Source organism: Physeter macrocephalus, chromosome 11, assembly GCF_002837175.3.
Source record: "Physeter macrocephalus isolate SW-GA chromosome 11, ASM283717v5, whole genome shotgun sequence".
In the NCBI taxonomy this organism is placed as follows: domain Eukaryota; kingdom Metazoa; phylum Chordata; class Mammalia; order Artiodactyla; family Physeteridae; genus Physeter; species Physeter macrocephalus.
This window is the reverse complement of record NC_041224.1, coordinates 51,592,102-51,609,776: the sequence shown is the minus strand read 5'-3', so window position 1 is coordinate 51,609,776 and position 17,675 is coordinate 51,592,102. Positions and strand designations below refer to the sequence as shown.

The 17,675-nt window shown below is 39.4% G+C and overlaps 1 protein-coding gene and 1 non-coding gene across 2 annotated transcripts in view; both read right to left on the bottom strand.

Moving 5' to 3' along the window:
* LIPC (lipase C, hepatic type) overlaps nt 1-15,331 on the bottom strand; it is a 186,268-nt gene extending 170,937 nt beyond the window's left edge. Inside the window, exon 1 of the mRNA XM_024128942.3 lies at nt 15,088-15,331. The gene's annotated coding sequence lies outside the window, so the exon portion shown is untranslated. The remainder of the gene's footprint in view (nt 1-15,087) is intronic.
* Nucleotides 15,332-17,052: 1,721 nt separating this feature from the next.
* Nucleotides 17,053-17,159, bottom strand: LOC112066282 (U6 spliceosomal RNA). The gene has a single exon (XR_002892528.1). It is a non-coding gene; the product is annotated as a U6 spliceosomal RNA (small nuclear RNA).
* Nucleotides 17,160-17,675: the final 516 nt, after the last annotated feature.

Below are 17,675 nucleotides of genomic sequence, written 5' to 3'. Positions count from 1 at the left end.
TCACAGGATTAAAATTTAGTGGAAAATTAAAAGGGGAGGAAAACAGAAGGGTCTGGATCAGTGGTTCCAAAATCTGGTTGAGGGGTGGAATCAGAGTCAGCCTGAGACCTCAGGAAAAGAATTATAGGCTCTTCCCATGAACAAGTGAATGAGAACTTCCAGGGCTGGAGCCTGGACAACCTTAATTTTAAACAAACTCTTCAGATTATTCTTGGTCACCCAAAGTTTGAGAACCATTTCCTCAGAGTGGTGCTTGAGACATCTGTTGGGGCACAAGAAGAAAATAATAGATCTTTCTGATTTTTCTTGTATCACCTGCTCTAGGCTGAATGTTTGTGTCCCCCACAAATTAGTGTATGAAACCTAGCCCCCAGGGTGATGGTAAATGGATAGGGCATTTGGTAGGTGATGAGATCATGATGGCAGAGCCCTCATGAATGGAATCAGTGTCTATATGAAATGAACCCCAGACAGTTCCCTTGCCCCTTCCTCCATGTGACGTTACAATGAGAATATGGCCATCTGTGAGGCCTTCATCAGACACCAAATCTGCTGTTGCCTTGATCTTGGACTTCCCAGACTCCAGAACTGTGAGAAATAAGTTTCTGTTGTTTATAAGCCACCCGATCTATGGTATTCTATTATAGCCTCCCAAACCAACTAAGATATCACCTTTGAAAATTTTGTGTATATATAATGCTTATATTTATACTGTACTACTTGTATACAGTACTATGTAATGTATTAGTGCTATATACTTTATAAACAGATAAATATCCATGTATTTTGGAGGGGCACTCAAATTTTTTTTCAAACTGACAAAAGTGCTTCATTAAAAATGTGTGACGGCTCTGCTGTAGAGGGATGCAATGGCCCCCAGGCCTTTGGAACCTGATTATAATGTAGTTGATCCCATCAATACATTGGAATCAGCAGATCCGTTAGTGGGATCTTTAGTCATTTCCACACCCCAGAAAGCCCAGCAGTTGATGGAGGACACTTCATTTCCCATAGCCTGATCCCATGGAGGCTGAAGCCTCCAGTGAGTTATCAGCATTGTGCATAGTGGTAGGGCCCAGTGCTTTCTCTTGTCTGTAATCCTCAATCTAAAATAATAATGGTCTTATAGTAAGATCCTTAAAAATTGCCCTGTACTTGCTTCCTTTTAATTTGAAGAGTTTCTTGAAGAAATAGAGATTTCAAGAGGCTGGACTTTAATGACCTGAACGTAACCTTTCCTTTTAGTGTAATGGCAATAAGAAAGTTAATCAGAAGAAAAAAATACTTTACATAGATAAAGAGAGCAAGAGGAGGGAGAAGGCATGGGATCAAGGTGAAAATCTCTGATGATGGGAGACACAGGGCTTTATATTCCAAATCAGATTTTCTTGCTTTCATCATCATCAGATGCTGGGGATACCTGAGAATTGTAGCCTCTTGGCAGAATTCCAAGGAAAGAATAATTGAAACAGTAAGTTTTGGATTGGTACTATTATTTCCCTCATTTTACAGTTGAGATTTAAGAGATTAAGAACTAGGACAAAACCATATTTTATCAGTAAAAGGCTGAGGGAGAGGAAATCAAGGCCACTTGAATCCAGGGTCAGTTTTCTAAACCATATGCCCTCAATCACTGGCTTTCCTCAGGCCTGCACTGAGCTTTCTTTTCTCATTCTTATTCCACTTCCAAGATGAAATTTATAAAGTTTGTAGGATCACGTCATTGGAAAATGACTACCCTCTCCTACACCTGCTTGGGGCCAGGCTGCCACCAGGAAAATGACCAAGCTTTTATGGGGCACAGATCGATCTGTGCGGACATTCTTGTACTACATGGGAATGAAACTGAGTAGGACCCTGTGGGGCTCCTGGACATGAAAGCCTTTCTGTGTTGCCCATTCCTTGTTTGTAGGGAACAGACTCCAGCCTCCATGACCTTCCCTGAGTTGCAAAGGGCAGATTCAAACAGTTGCTAATCAGGGAAGGGAGGGGATGCAGAGACAAGGGAGGAGCAGCCAAGAAACAATAGTACAGGGTCCTGGTTCCACCTCAAGGGATACACATAACAATATCTTTAAACTCTTTATATAACTAACCCCCCCCCAATGGAAGATGTAGCATTCTTCATTCCAGAGAAGACCACCTGAGAGGCCAGATTAAAGGAACCAGAGAAGCTCATCAAGAGATTATCTGAGATCAGATTAAAGGAGTGAAGTCCCCTCACACACCCTAATTTATCAGCAACCTCGCACTTGAACTATTGCTATAAAACTCCTCACCAAAACCTCCCGGGTGGGGGACACACAGTTTTCAAGGGCAGGAGCCTGCTGTGTCCACCTTTGCTTGCCAAAGCAATAAAGCTATTCTTTTCTACTTTACCCAAAACTCTGTCTCCGAGATTCGATTCAGCACTGGTGCACAGAGGCCGCGTTTTTGGTATCAGGAATAGGACAAAAACAAGTAGGGACACTTCTTTGAGCTGGCTTGGAACATGTCCTTATTTGAAAAGGGGTTGGCCTGGAGTCTAACCTTTTCCTTATTTGTTTCCTTATCTGTTTTTTAAGACAAGTAAACAAATGAAAGGTGAACACAAGATTGCAGATGATGTTTTAGATTATTTGAAAGAATGAAGTGTTTCAAGCATTTCAAGCAGGTATTTATTCATTCAAGATCATCATGCCTGAATCGATTAACCTTTTCAGATTAACCTCTGCATGGGGTCTGCCTCTGACTACTTGTGTGACCTTGTGTAAATAATGTAACCTCTCTTTGCCTCAGTTTTCTCATCTGTAAAATGGAAGTGTGAGGATGAAATGCTATTACATGGAATGTGCTTGGCACAATCAGAGCTCATTTGATTTTTGTAACAAATGAGACAAAAATTACTTCCTCCATTTTACAAGTGAGAAAACTGAGAATCTGAGATACCTTGTCTGAGACCACATGTCTAATCTATGTAGATTGGATCTAAGGACTTCTGGGTCCCTGTAAACTCTGATACTCTCTCATTCCCAGAGTCTAAAGTGAAGAGCTAGGGAGCAAAGAGATGAGATCTCCTTTTACACTTATTTTTATGTTTCCTGCTCTGTGCTGGCCCTTTTATTCTCCCCATCAGAATTACAGCTGCCGGATTGTGGAACAATGAAAGAACAAACAAACAAACAAATAAAACCAGAGCTATCTTTTTTGTGGCTGGATACTCTGGAACCAATAATGCATTTTATGAGTTTAGCAGTTCCAGTAGAATGGAAAACCTTTTTCCTCTGTTTGCATTATGTTTGGAAGCAAAAAGAAGTAAAGATTTAAGTTGGTTTTGAACAGCTAGACAGACACAGACCATTGCTGGCTCCTTCAAGTTTGACAAGGGTTTTCTCCTCTGTGGGTAAGAGGGTGGGCATAGATTAGACTCTGTGCCAGCATTCTACAGCTGCTTCGGGTGTTGGTTGGGCTTGATGAGGAGTGCTCATGCTGGGCTCCTAAGGGAGACCAACCAAGCTATGAACTGAATTGGCTGATTGCAGTAAACTAAGGGCACAGTCTGGGAAGGTGAGCCATCAGCATGGCAGCTCTCTTTCTCTGGGTCCCAGTGCTTCTGACAATGGGATAGCCAGAGGCACTGTCCTTATTCCGAGTATGAGGCAGGACTGGGGCATCACTTAGATCGAAATGGCCCAAGACTCTCTACAGCAGCTGGTCACACAGTCATTTCAGAAAAGCTTTCTGAGCTCAGCAAATGAAGTCCTTGGCTACAAGAAATCAGGAACAGTTCCCAGAGATCTGCTTCAAGTGCTGCCAGTGACTCATCATTTTTCCACAGGGTATCGTACTGTCATGATTAGTCATCAATTCCTAGGCAGGCCTAGAAGTCAGGGGTTAACAGTTCAGGGGCCAACTCCCAAAGATACCAGACTCTATGAGATCTCACTGAAACCTCAGAAACAACCCTATAATGATGCATGTATGATTATTCCCTTTATACAGAGAGGAAAACTGAGGCTTAGGGAGGTTACTGAGTTGCCCAAATCCACACTCTAGTAAGTGGTGGAATGAAATCTGAAATTATGTTTGTCTAACTCCAAAGCACATACAACAAAAGGTAGTTTTGCCAAGGTTGTAGGAATTAGCTATGAGCTCTTCATGTATCTAAGATTTAAAAAAATGGAATTGTGCTCTTGCACTGCAGAAAAAGACATAGAGTGTGTGTTTATTGTTATTTTATTTTTAAAAATTTTATTTATTTAATATATTTATTTATTTTTGGCTGCGTTGGGTCTTCGTTGCGGCATGCAGGCTTTCTCTAGTTGCGGCGAGCGGGGCTACTCTTTGTTGTGGTGTGCGGGCTTTTCATTGCGGAGGCTTCTCTTGTTGTGGAGCACGGGCTCTAGAGCACAGGCTTCAGTAGTTGTGGTGCACAGGATTAGTTGCTCCGTGGCATGTGGGATTTTCCCGGACCAGGGATCGAACCCGTGTCCCCTGCATTGGCAGGCAGATTCTTAACCACTGTGCCAACAGGGAAGCCCCTATTATTATTATTTTAAAAACAAATGTTCTCAAGCCGTTTCTCAGATATTTAATGGAGATAGCTTGAAACAGCCCATGAAACATAGCAGAAGACAGATGTAATGGAGACATTATGGTAGAATTATATAATTTATACAAAGATTAATTTTCCCCAATCAACAGTAAAAAAGACCAGCCATGATTGAGGGGACTGGAACTTTTGCCCAGGAAGCTTTGGCATGGACAGAACAGTGTGCTTGATAGGAAATTGTCAGGGTGAGACTGCTACAAAAGACCTAATTTATACACCATCAACAGTCATCCAGTTACTCTTGAAACCATTTGGGTTAGGTCATGCCTAAGGGTCCTCCAGAATGCAACAACGAGATACTTTGACATGCTTTGATAATTCTTTTAAGACATAATTTTTTTTTTAAAAAGGTAAAATCATGACTCATTCAGATATAAAACTGAACATATGGTAAGTATTTTATTTAACTCATTAATGAGGAAGCTGTTTAGGGTGTTATAACTAGTTCAAAGGAGAAGATAAAACCTCCACAAATTTATATGGATAAAGGGATGCTGAAATGAATAGGCAAATGGAAGCACATTTAGCTTCCGGGGAAGTCAATCAAACTTCTACAGGACAGCACAAAACCTGCATTTTGCACTTGAGTTAGTTATCTACAATGTACACAGTTGTAAAATGCCTCTAGAATCAGATAACCTAGGAAGGTTGTGCTGGGTGTGGGCAGCGCATAGTTTTCTATTGAAGCACAACATTTCCCTTGTAATTCCTATTGTTAAGAAATGATAAAGGAATTATTTAGCTGTAGAATTTTAAGATAACAGGTTATATATAACTGTTTATTTTGGAGGAAAAGACTGTCTCTTGATATTTGTCTCTTGAGTGGAGGCTTTGTGATAGCAGAGAATTTGTATTTCCTTGCTGGCTTCTCTGTTTTTAGCCCCATTAGCAAGCAACTATTTAAAATCTTTGTGCCTCAGTTTCCCTACTCTAAAACAGGGACAGTACCATTATTAACTTCATAGGATTTAGGAGAAGAATAAATGAGAATAATCCGTGAAGGGTGCTTAGCACAGTGCCTGCTATCCTTATTTTTACTGACTACAGTCTTTCATCATGCTTTTTATTTCTCCTACACATACATGTTCCTTCCCTTCTCTTTTTCTACCCATTTAACTGACTATAATAAAGAATAGATTTATAGGGTTTTTGAAAAAAAGTATAGATAGGGTCATGCTTCGTGGTCTTGATTTTGAAGTTGCCTAAGTTGTTATGCATTTCTTTGTATTAAAAAAAAAAGCACTCTCCAATAAATATTTGTTTTCTGAATACTTCCCATCATCAGTTTTAGAACAGCTGACCCTGAATTTAAATTGAAAAATGTGGCTCTTTTTCTCAGGTTAATGGCCAGAGAAGGCAGGCTCTAGAGTGGGAAAGGCCCACAGAGGGGTCCTTCCAGGGGTGCTGGGGACAGGACCCGCTGCCTGGAGAGGTCACTCTCGGGAGTCAGGACTGGGAAGTCACTGGTGAGCCTATACCCGTCTGACTCCTTAGACCTCAGGGGTCACAACCAAGGGCCAGAGAGTCTGCAGCAGGCACAGGAGAGAACTGACCACAAAGCTCTGCCCACGGCAGGTAGTGCAAACCTGCCTTTGGGAAGTTTGTTTTTTTCCTTTGGGTTGGGTGGAGGGGGGGAATATTTTCAAACGCGAGGAGGAATTCCTGGAGGTCTCTGGGTCAGGATACCTGTGTGGATTTGACCCCACTGTCACCCGCGAAGCCCATTAACAATTCCCTGGAAATAGAAATAGAATCTGGGTAATGAAGTCTAACCTTTTTTTTTTTTCTTTTCCTTTATGCTTGGTCTAGTTGCACTTGCTCAGAAGGGGTCACGCGCAGAGGCCTCGTACCCGGCCCTTCAGACCAGAATTCTTGGTGTGAAATGGCGGGGCCCGGCACCTCAGCTCCGGGGCGTGCGCAGAAGCGCTGCACGAGGCACTGCAATTCAAGATGGCGGTGGGGGTGGACCGTGTGCAGAGACGCTGTGCCGGGAGCGTGAGCAGCGTGCCCAAGTGCCCGCCCCTGGGCAGCTTCCCCCCCTCCCCGCTGAGGAGATCCCTAGAAAGCAGCCCACCCCACGGCCTGTCGGGGAGAGTGACGACTCTACAGAGCGAGCGCTCACCTCTCCGTTTTGTGACGGAAAAATAAAGCTTTCCTTTGCTTCTGAACCAAAGTCGGTCTCGTTCTCCTGGCTCAAATGGCACGTGGCAGGAGAACACTTGTTGGGGCCCAGCTGGAAAGGCCCAGTGCCATCAGCCCCAATTTCAGTTCTCACACCTTGAGAAAGTGCCAGATTATTCAGGTGAGGCCCACAGGCACCCTCCCCTTTCCTTAGCAGCCTGAGTTTTGCAGGGAAGAAGGCACTTGAGTAAGTGCTCGCTCTGAGTGAACCAGGATGGGGAAGGAGCTTTTATCTCTAGGCAAGGTTCAGGGAAAGGAGCACGAAAATATTGCTGTGTCTAGGCTTCCTTTAAATGTATGGTAACTGGAGTGATACCCTGGAGAGAGCCATTTTTCACTCCACAATTCCACTACGATCACTTAATCTGACTGTCAGGCTGAGCGGGGGTGGGGGCGGGCAGTGGAATCCTGGGAGAAAGAACCATCATTTTGATGCCTTAGGAAACAGCGACGATTAGATCTCAGCGGTCAACCTGTGTGTAATTGGGATTTGGGGGCTGGGAGAACACAGATTTACACAGGGCTCCTTGCCTCTGGGCATTCTTTCTTTTTGCTATAATATCATCTCTGGAGCAAAACTGCTTGTTTTAGCTCTTGATAGAAAAGTAACTTCCCTTTTCCATTTTTAACAGGCAATGAAGAAAGTGATAGGCTGTCGATATGTAGCAACACCTACTTTTGGCCATACTTGGTGCCATGGAGAGAGACAGTAGAGTAGAAGATCTGAGTTTGAGTCCAGTTCTACACTGTTGTGATGCTTCTCCAATGGGGATAACGAAACCTGTGATTCCAGCCTCACAAGGTCATGAGAATGAAGAATGGTAAATAACCAAACATTCTTAAGCAATAAAAGAACCCACATGAAGTAGAGACCCCAGGCTGGGATGTCAAGTGGGTGAGTGTGTTTGTGGAACACAGAGATTTCAGGAGATTTGGGTGCCCAAGCAGTTCTGCTTCCTGACCTAAGAGCAGGACACCCCTCGTCGTCACAGGGGTCCAAGGCAGCTGCCAGCCACCAGCAGAGGGAAAGGTCTGGCTCCTAGCTGGTCAAGACTCTCCTAGAAGGCATAGAGGGAGTGCTGAAGTGCCCACCTTAAGTGGTTTATAGGTGTCAGGGAGGAAGAAATTTTCCTCTACCATTCTATGTACTTCTGACTGGTCTAAGAATTAAAGCGACAGGAGACAGATTAACAGGAGAAAAAGTAAACAAAAGTTTAATAACATGGGAGAGACCCAGGAAAACTGAGTAACTTGCCAAAATGGCCAAAGCCCTCACCTTAAATACCATCTTCAGCTAAAGACACAAGAGGGTGTTGGGGGAAGTGGTTTGGGACTTCAAAGGAGAGGAACGCAATTCACATGAAGATGGAAAAGCAAATGTTTGTTAAACAATCATTTGCTAGACCACACAGAAACAATGGGACACAGAGTGGACTCTGATCTCTAGGCCCTGCTGTGTTTTTCCCACCACACTTACCCCATATTCTTTGCAGAGATCTCTGGTGATAGCTCTGTTCTGGAAACAGGCCCTCTGTCTAAATTCTTTTAGGTAGTTAGGGAGAAGGTCAGTTTCTTCCTGAGTCTTTTGGACTTTAATTATTTTCAGCTCAAAATAATCTGCCTGTCAAAGAGACATTTTGGGGTGGCAAATTTTGGCTCCCCTACATGGGCTTCAGCAAAGAAGCCAAAATATGAATGGGCTACCTCACAAAAATAATACCTGCAGACTTAGGAAGTAGGGATCAAGGGCAGCTGAGATCTAGTGGGAAGCAGGAGAGCTGAGGGCTATTGCAATGAGGGAATTCCTGGGGACCTCACCCTTACTCCCTAGTGGATAAAGCCTGGGAAGTTTAGTTATTAACATGGTAAGATATTAATATTACGATGAAGCTTGCTTTAGGTGTCTCTCTGACTCTCTTTGCTGGCCCTTCCTGTCTTTGCTGCCCACTGCCCCCAAACTGAGTTCAGAGCCCTTGAACTGCCTTCAACCTCCCCCCTCCCCCCCAGGAAAATTGCTGCTTGGTTTTGCTTTCTCCCTGGAGACCCAGGAGGAGAGAGGCCTCGGTACACAAGTGAGATCCTCCAAACAATGCATGTGGATATTAAAGAGAAGGTGTCAAAGGGCTGAGCCCTGGGAGTTTCAACACTTGGAAGTTGGGAAAGTGAGGAGGCACTTTTCTGCTTTTGCCAAATTATTTCTTAAGAACAAGTTCTTAATGATAATGAGACAGGCTGGGACCTGGGACTCTTTGCTGCACGTGCTGCAGTGCTTGCACCTGGACACACCTCTACTCGAGCAACAGAATGCAAAGAAACTATAATGGACTAAAAATAACTCTGCACGCGCAGTTGGGGCAAATTCTGGACAAAAGATACAAAAAGACCAAACAACCCAACTGCCACTTCTGAAGAGCCAGGAGCAAAAGCCGGGTACTACACATGCCCCCTGCACTCAACACCACCAGAAGCTGGGCAAAACACCTAAGCCATCCCTCCAGTCCGACCCCTGGATACACCCCTACCCTCACCCCATATAAGGAACTAGCTTGCCCCCCACCCCCTCAGGGAGCAAGCAAGGGAAACTGTTACTTGTTTTTGCTCCCTCCTGCTACAGCAGGAGCCCCAGTAAAGACTTGCCTGAATTTCTTGTCTGCCGTCTAATCAATTTCTATGGATTGGGAAGGCCAAGAACCGTGGTCGGTATCAGTAACATTTCTGGCTGAAGGGTGGGAACAATACTGCTATAAGTGAATGTATGAGTCAATTTCTGGGCAAATTCACCATCATTGAATATTAGCATTCAACCTTTTTGTTTTGTTTCTTTTAGAATATGTAAATCGTCATTTTCAGACTGCTTTCACTTACGTTGCTTTGATTTCTGGTGAGCATTAACATTTTCCCACTGTTTGTCTACTAATTGTATTTCCCTTATGGGAATGGTCCCATCTTTTACCTATTTATCTTTGGAAATATTGACATTTATCTTACAAATTTGAATTAGCTATTTTTGATAGATCTTAATTCCATGTAATGTTTGATAAAAATATTTTCCCTCTTAAAAAAAATCTTTAGTAATGCTAATTTTTATAGTGCAATCATTTAAATAGCCTCAAAGCCGATAAAGTTAAAATTCCCCCAGACAAGTGATAACCCTTTTTTTTCAATTTTCTGCAAGTTCTTCCATAGTTAGATTTTATATTTAAATCTTTAATCAACCGAAGCTTATTTTGGTGAATGTTTTATTTTTAATAACTTTTTCTATTATAAAATCAAAAACACGGCAAAAAAGATCCATAATTTCACCATCCAGAGATAACCACTGTTGACATTTTTGTATAGATACCTCTAAATTTTTTTCCTGTTTATATATTTGTTTTTCAAAAAATACCTGCTAACATACTTTACAAACTCTTTAATAACCTGTCTTAACAACATATTAATGACATATTTCAGTGGCATTAAATATTCTTTTAAAATATTGTTTGAAACAGCTGTGGTGCATTGCATTCTATAGATGTGCCATAATTGGCTTCATTCCCTATTGTTTTTTATTAACTCTCATGTATCTAAGATATCACTATTATTAACAGTGCTGGTATAAACATACTTGAGCATAAATCTTTGTCCCCATTTCTGATCACTTCCTTTGCTTAAATTTCTTAAAGTGGAATTGCTGAGGTAAAGTTATAAATATATGTACATATTTTTTTTACCTTTTCATATATACAGCTATGTTAAGTAAATGTATATCATCTTAAGTCCTCATCAGCAGTGTATGGGTGTGCCCACCCTTCCCCCTTGTTAATATTAGCTATTAACATTTTTGAAATTCCATGCTTAACTGATAAGCCAAAATGGTATGTGTATGTTTTAATTTTTTTTACTAGTGAGTTAAAGTTGAATTTATCATCACCTCCATTTTTATTGGATATTTTCTTTCTTTCTGAATTACCTGTTAGTGATGTTTATGTATTTTATACAGTAGTTTATATATTTTTATGTATTTTAAAATTGAGGTGCTCATTAAACACTTTAGTAATTTCAAGTACACAGCATAATGAATATTTGTGAATATCACCTTGCTACACAGATCCACCAGATCCTAATATTTTGCTGTATATGCTTCCTATTTTTGTTAAGAAATATACCTCTGTTCCTCTACCCTAACCTAATTTCATTTTCTCCTCCTCAGAGGCAACTCCATCCTGAGTTGGTGCCTATGAGTCTCATCTTTGTTTATGTTTGCAACATAGGTATGTAGCTATAAATATATAGCATATTTTGTATAAATTATTATACTCATCTATCTGCAATTTGTTTTTTCATTCAGCATTATATTTTTGAGATTACTTCTGTTGCTAAAACTGCTATAAATGGCCCCATTGTTTGAGTATATCACAATTTGTTCATTCTGTTGATGGATATTTGTGTGGTTTATTTTTTGCGTGTTTGTTTTTTGCTATTACAAACAATGTTGCAACACACTTCCATCTTCCACAAGTGAACTTCTAGAGTTTACTCCTAGAAGTGAAATTCCTGGCTTGTGAGATATGTATCTCTTCAGTGTTGCTAGATGTTGACAGTTTATTCTTCAAAATGGTTATACCAATGAATACATCATCAACAAAATGTGAATGTTTCTCCAATTTTTCCACATCATCACCAGCACGTGACAGTGCTGGATTATTTCATTCTCACCAGTTTGATGTATGTAAAATGGTATCTCATTGATTTAATTTTCATCTTTCTGATTACTGGTAAGGTTGAACATATTTTTATATGTGCCGTTGGTCATTCAGATTTCCTCTGCTATCCACTGCTTGCTCATATCTTTTGCCCACCTTTTTATTAGTTCATAAGTGTTTTTCAGTAAGAAAAATATCTTCTCCCAGTTTGCATTGTCTTTTCACATTTCTTATGATGTCTTTTGTTGAACAGAATTTAAAATTTTCATGTAGTCAGATTCATCAGTCTTTTCCTTCAGGAACATCCTGTAGGGGAGGTAAAATTTTACCTTTATACTCTTAGGGTTTTTTAGCAGGGTCTGAGAATTAAACTGATATAAGACAGACTAACAAGAGAAAAGCATACAAATTTATCTAAGTGTTACATGACATGGGAGCCCTCAAAAGACCCAAAGAAACGGTGAAACTTACAATCTTTTATACTGGGTTGAACAAAGAGAGGCAACTGTGGAAAAGTAACTAAATTATGAAGAGAGGTTAAAGGAAGATAAAAATTATTTTAACAGGGTCTGTTGGTACAGAATTCTCTTGGCTTTGATTCCCCATTGGAAAATGTTTTGTTTCTTCTGTTACTGGGAAGCCATCTTCCATATGGGAATTTTTATCTCCTGTTTTAGGAGGAAAAGGAGAGATAAGAATGCCCTTCTCACATCTGATGTTTTTCAAGTGCCTGTAACTCAAAATAATCCTTATGCCAACGTGGCATATTTTGGGATAGTGTATTCTGTCACCCTCCAATCCTTTGTGTCTTCATTTCTTCCATTTTTCTTTTAAATCTCACCAAAAAAAGAAGCAATTCTTTTATAAAAGGGATTCTGGGATTTGTCATAATCTTTCACATTCCTAGAATTTACCTTTACCGGTCACCATGTGCTCTTGTTACAGCTGCATTCTCAAAGTGCAGTTAAAAAGGATTTTTCTGGGCTTCCCTGGTGGCGCAGTGGTTGAGCGTCCGCCTGCCGATGCAGGGAACGCGGGTTTGTGCCCCGGTCTGGGAGGATCCCACATGCCGCGGAGCGGCTGGGCCCATGAGCCATGGCCGCTGAGCCTGCGCGTCCGGAACCTGTGCTCCACAACGGGAGAGGCCACAACAGTGAGAGGCCTGCGTACCGAAAAAAAAAAAAGATTTTTCTGCCTATGCTTATTGGGTCTGACGTGGTGAAGTGATGGGTAAAAGTTAGCAGATAGATGATATGCACAAGCCATTCCCACCTTGCATGCCCTTAGTAGATGCTGCTAATTGACTGCATTAGTTTCTTCATTTTTATGTATTCGCATGTATTCATTTATTCACTTATCCAACAACTATTTTTGGAAAATATGCTGTGTGCCTGAGTCTGCTTCTAACTTTTTCAAACCAGTTGGATTGGAATTGGTACTTGTGCATGTTTACCGTGCTAAGCCTGTGTGTTTATGCGTGTGTGTACATGTGTGGTATTTTTCACAGATCTGTGGGTGAGGATGATAATTATCTCTTAGAATGAATTGAGTATCAGGTCTTGTTTCTCTGTGATTTGGAACTGACTACATAGTATGGGAAAATCTGTTTGTTAAATTCATAGAAATATTATTTAGTATATTTGTTTAGGTCATACTTCTTTTGGTGGATGAGGTATTTCTTTAATAACTTTCTCAATTTCCTTCTCCATCATTATTTTCATGTTTTTGTATCTTGTTTTGCCAATTTTATATTGTCCATTTGACTAAACATTTCAAATTGATTATAATAAATTGTGCATTGCAATAATTTATATTTTAAAATCCTTTATATCAGTTGTTAAATCACCAGTCTTCTTTTTAAGTTTGTTGATTAATACCTTTTATTTATTATATTTACAAGGGTTTTAATCTATCTTATACTCTTTTCAGAGAATGAGCATTTAAATTTATTTATTATTGCTACCAATTTTCTATTTTCTAGCTTATTTCTGTCCTTCATCTTTATTCTTTTCTTTATGTTTTCTCTTATGTTGACACTCTTCATAAGATTTTAAATCAAGTGCTTAGTTCACTTATTTCTTTTTTTTTTTTTTTTTTTTTTTTTTGGCGCCGCTCCGCGGCATGTGGGATCCTCCCAGACCGGGGCGCGGACCCGGTTCCCCTGCATCGGCAGGCGGACGCGCAACCACTGCGCCACCAGGGAAGCCCTCACTTATTTCTTATTTCTAAAATAAGAGCACGTAGATCTATATCTTTGCCTCTGAGTCTTGATTTGTTCATACCCCCCTCATTTTTAATAGGTAGTATTTTCAATTTTATAATATTTCAGAAATTATTATCATGTCCTTAATTTTCTACTTAACCCTGTTGCTTAGGAGAATTTTTGTTGCTGTTGTTAGAAGTTGTCAGCCATTTATTTGTTTATTTTTATTGTAAATTTTTGTTTGTATATAATTTTAAACTTGCAGAAATGTTAAAAACTAGATTCACCTTTAGCCAGATTCACCATTTGTTTATATTTTGTTTGTTTCTATTTTTCTCTGATTGCTTTATAATTCATTCTCCATATATGAATTTTTTTTTGAACCACTTGAGAATAAGTTGCAGATGTACATACATACCTAAATACTTCAATGTATATTTCCTGGGAGAAAATATACATTTTTTTCTTATAAAACTTAGGAAATTTAACAGTTAAGAACATTGGAAAATTTCATATTGATACTATACAATTTTCTAATTCCATAGTCCATATTCAGATTGTCAGTTATCACAATATTGTTTTATATATATACTATAGTTAGAGTATATATACTATATATAATATAAATTATGTATAACAAATAGAAATAAATTTATATAATCTATATTTAAATTTATAATTAATTTATATTTTATTTATTGTATATAATATATATTTTATATATATAGAGAGAGAGAGAGGGTGAGAGAGAAATTGAGAGTATTCTAGAATGAACCATACTGAAGATGACAGTGGCAACAGCTGAAATATCTGAATGTTTACAGAAACTACTACAGATAGGGGACTCAGTGTATTAGTATTTATTTTCTTCTTGTACTATGATCTAAAGAAGTTCATATTTATTTTCATATTTACTATTGTTTTATTATGAACTTACTATATATTCAGAATAGAAAAATAACACAAAATAACAATAATCACCCCAAATTTCAGAGCCTAGAGACAACCATTGTTAGTACTTAGATGTATATTTTCTAGATTTGGGCTTTCAATCAACAAAATTTCTGTGGACTTTCTGCTAGTTACTTAATGATTCTGTTAGGAGGCTACCAGTTTCCTTATCTGTAAAATTCTGTTAATAAGAGTACCAACTTCACAGAGTTGTTGTGAAGAGTAAGTAAGATCAAGAACACTCCGGAATAGAAGTATATTAAAGCATATTAAATTATTATATGTAGAAGGTAGTTGTCATTATCTGCTATTATAGACATCATGCCTGAAAATATCATTCAAAGCAAGTTTCTTGGCAATAGCATATAAAGCAAGTTCTTAAAACAAAGATCTATGTTCAAAATGGGGGTAATCAGCTCCATCCTTTTCTCTAACCATGTCTCAAACTTCTTTCTGAGATAATGGCAATAACTTACAATAAAATGGCTGAGAAGCAGTGGTCCAGGGCCCCTGACGTGTTCCCAGGTTTCAGTTCAACTGTCCGTCGCTGCTTCTGGCTGCACTGTGGAGTTTTACAACTTGACTTAAGTTCAGCCCTTTCAGAAATCACTGCCTTGCTTTCCATTTAATTAAGCAAGCATTTAGGTTGTACAGATAAGTTATTTGCTCCCATAATGAGTATTGAAGATGCAGGCTTAGCTGGCCTGGCTCTTCTCATCAGGCGGAGAAAAACTGAAACTAAGGAAAACAAACGAAACAATGGTGGGTTTTCTACTTCCTGGATCGTGTAACTTGTACTACATCCAATGAAAGCCATCTGGTGGGCACCCAGACATGAGGACTGATTCTCAACCTGTGGTTCTCCTTCTAGCCGTCCTCCAGCCCCTGCACAGCTGGAACCTCTGCATCAGTTACAGCTGCTAGGAATTGAAACTGAATTCTTATTCACTTCTGCTCCCAAGGACCAAAGAGGGACAGAGAGGAAAGCTAAGAAAGTCTGAGGTTTAAACTACAACCCATTTTTAACTTTCCAAAATGGTCTTGGTATTTTCGGATCCAGATAACCTTAAATCAGACAATGCTGTATTACCATACTGAGGAATAAATATCCTATAATATTATAATCTGATAAACTCCAGAATAACTTGATTTATTTTTAGTTGCAGGAGCTTCAGGTCTCTGATGGCTTCTCTTTGATCAGTCAGAGAGAGATATGCGTTCACTTCCCACCTGATGCAATAGAGCAGTTTTCTTAAACTTCTCTGATAATAATAATAATTTCATCTCTTGTTAAACATTATGTTTCCAAGTCTCTCCCTGGAGATTCTGATTCAGTGCATCTGGGATGGGGCATCAGATTTGTGTTCTTAACATGAGAAAAGCTGGGGAAAAATCGGAGTAGAGGGAATAGTCTGTTTTTAGAATCAGACAGCTCTGGGCTGAAATCCTGGGTCTTTCACTTGCTAGTTATGTGGTCTTGCACAAATTACTTAACCTTCTGTAACCTCATTTGAAAAAAAGTGGAGACAAAAACATCTACCTCAAAGAGTTGTTGAGAGGATTAAAGGAACTAAAGCCTTTTATAGCATCTACTTTTCTGAGGCTGCTAAATTATTTCCACTTGGGTTAATTTGAAGATTATCTGTGAACTTATTTAGCACACAGGCATAATGGTTTGATTTTTTTTTAAAATCTTTTCCATTTGTTCAGCAGATGCTTGTAAAGCTTTTATTTATTTATTTATTTTTTGGCCACACCACATGTCTTGCGGGATCTCAGTTCCCTGACAAGGGACTGAACCCGGGCCATGGCAGTGAAAGCCCGGAATCCTAACCACTAAACCACCAGGGAACTGCCTGTAAAGCTTTAATTGTGTGCAAGAAACTGGGGTTCCCAGAACCCACTAAGCACCTCCCTGATGGTATGGAGTGTCCACATGGCCCACCCCAGGCTTTTGAAGGGACTGCCCAAATTTCTTGTGTGTATGATTCTCTGTGGCAGGCTCCTAATTATTCAGGGGGCTCCCTGAGTTTAGGAGTGTAATTGTCTTATCCTCCCATTGTACTAGAAATTCCAGTTTTCTTGAATCCAATCAAATATATGTATATATATTTTTTCCCTCTGTAGTTGAGGCAGTTCCCCCCCTCCAGCTTCATTGAATTATTATCAATATATGTATGTTTAAGGTATACAATGTGATGATTAGACACATGTATACATTGCAAAACGATGACCACAATAAGGTTAGTTAACATCTCCATCCCTTGACATAGTTATGTTATATATTTTTTACTGTGTGGTGATAATATTTAAGATCTACTTTCTTAAAAACTTTCAATATATTATACAGTATTGTTGATTATAGTCACCACGCTGTGCTTTAGATCCCTAGACCTTATTTATCCTTTAGCGGGGAGTTTTGTACGCTTTGACCAACATCTAAAAATGTGGGATGCTTCACAAATTTGCATGTCATCCTTGAGCAGGAGCCATGCTAATCTTCTCTGTATCGTTACAATTTTAATATGTATGCTGTTGAATCGAACACCATGTACATATATTTTTTCTTCAACAGAAAATATACATTTAAATTATTCCATTTGTTTTTTACACAGAATATGTTCTAGGTGCTTTGCATTATGCAATTGTCCCTTCCTGGCCAGAAAAACCTTGTACTTTTTTTCTCCCATCCTAAAAGCAAAAAATCCAATGGATTTCTAGAGAATATATTTATACTTCCTTTATATTTAGCCTTGCTTCCAAAGAATTTAAGGCACTTTTAAAAGACACAAACAATGCAAGATTTCCCCATAGTGACTGTATCAATTTACATTCCCACCAACAGTGCAAGAGGGTTCCCTTTTCTCCACACCTTCTCCAGCATTTATTGTTTGTAGATTTTTTGATGATGGCCATTCTGACTGGTGTGAGGTGATAACCTCACTGTAGTTTTGATTTGCATTTCTCTAATGATTAGTGATGTTGAGCATCCTTTCATGTGTTTGTTGGCCATCTGTATATCTTCTTTGGAGAAATGTCTATTTAGGTCTTCTGCCCATTTTTG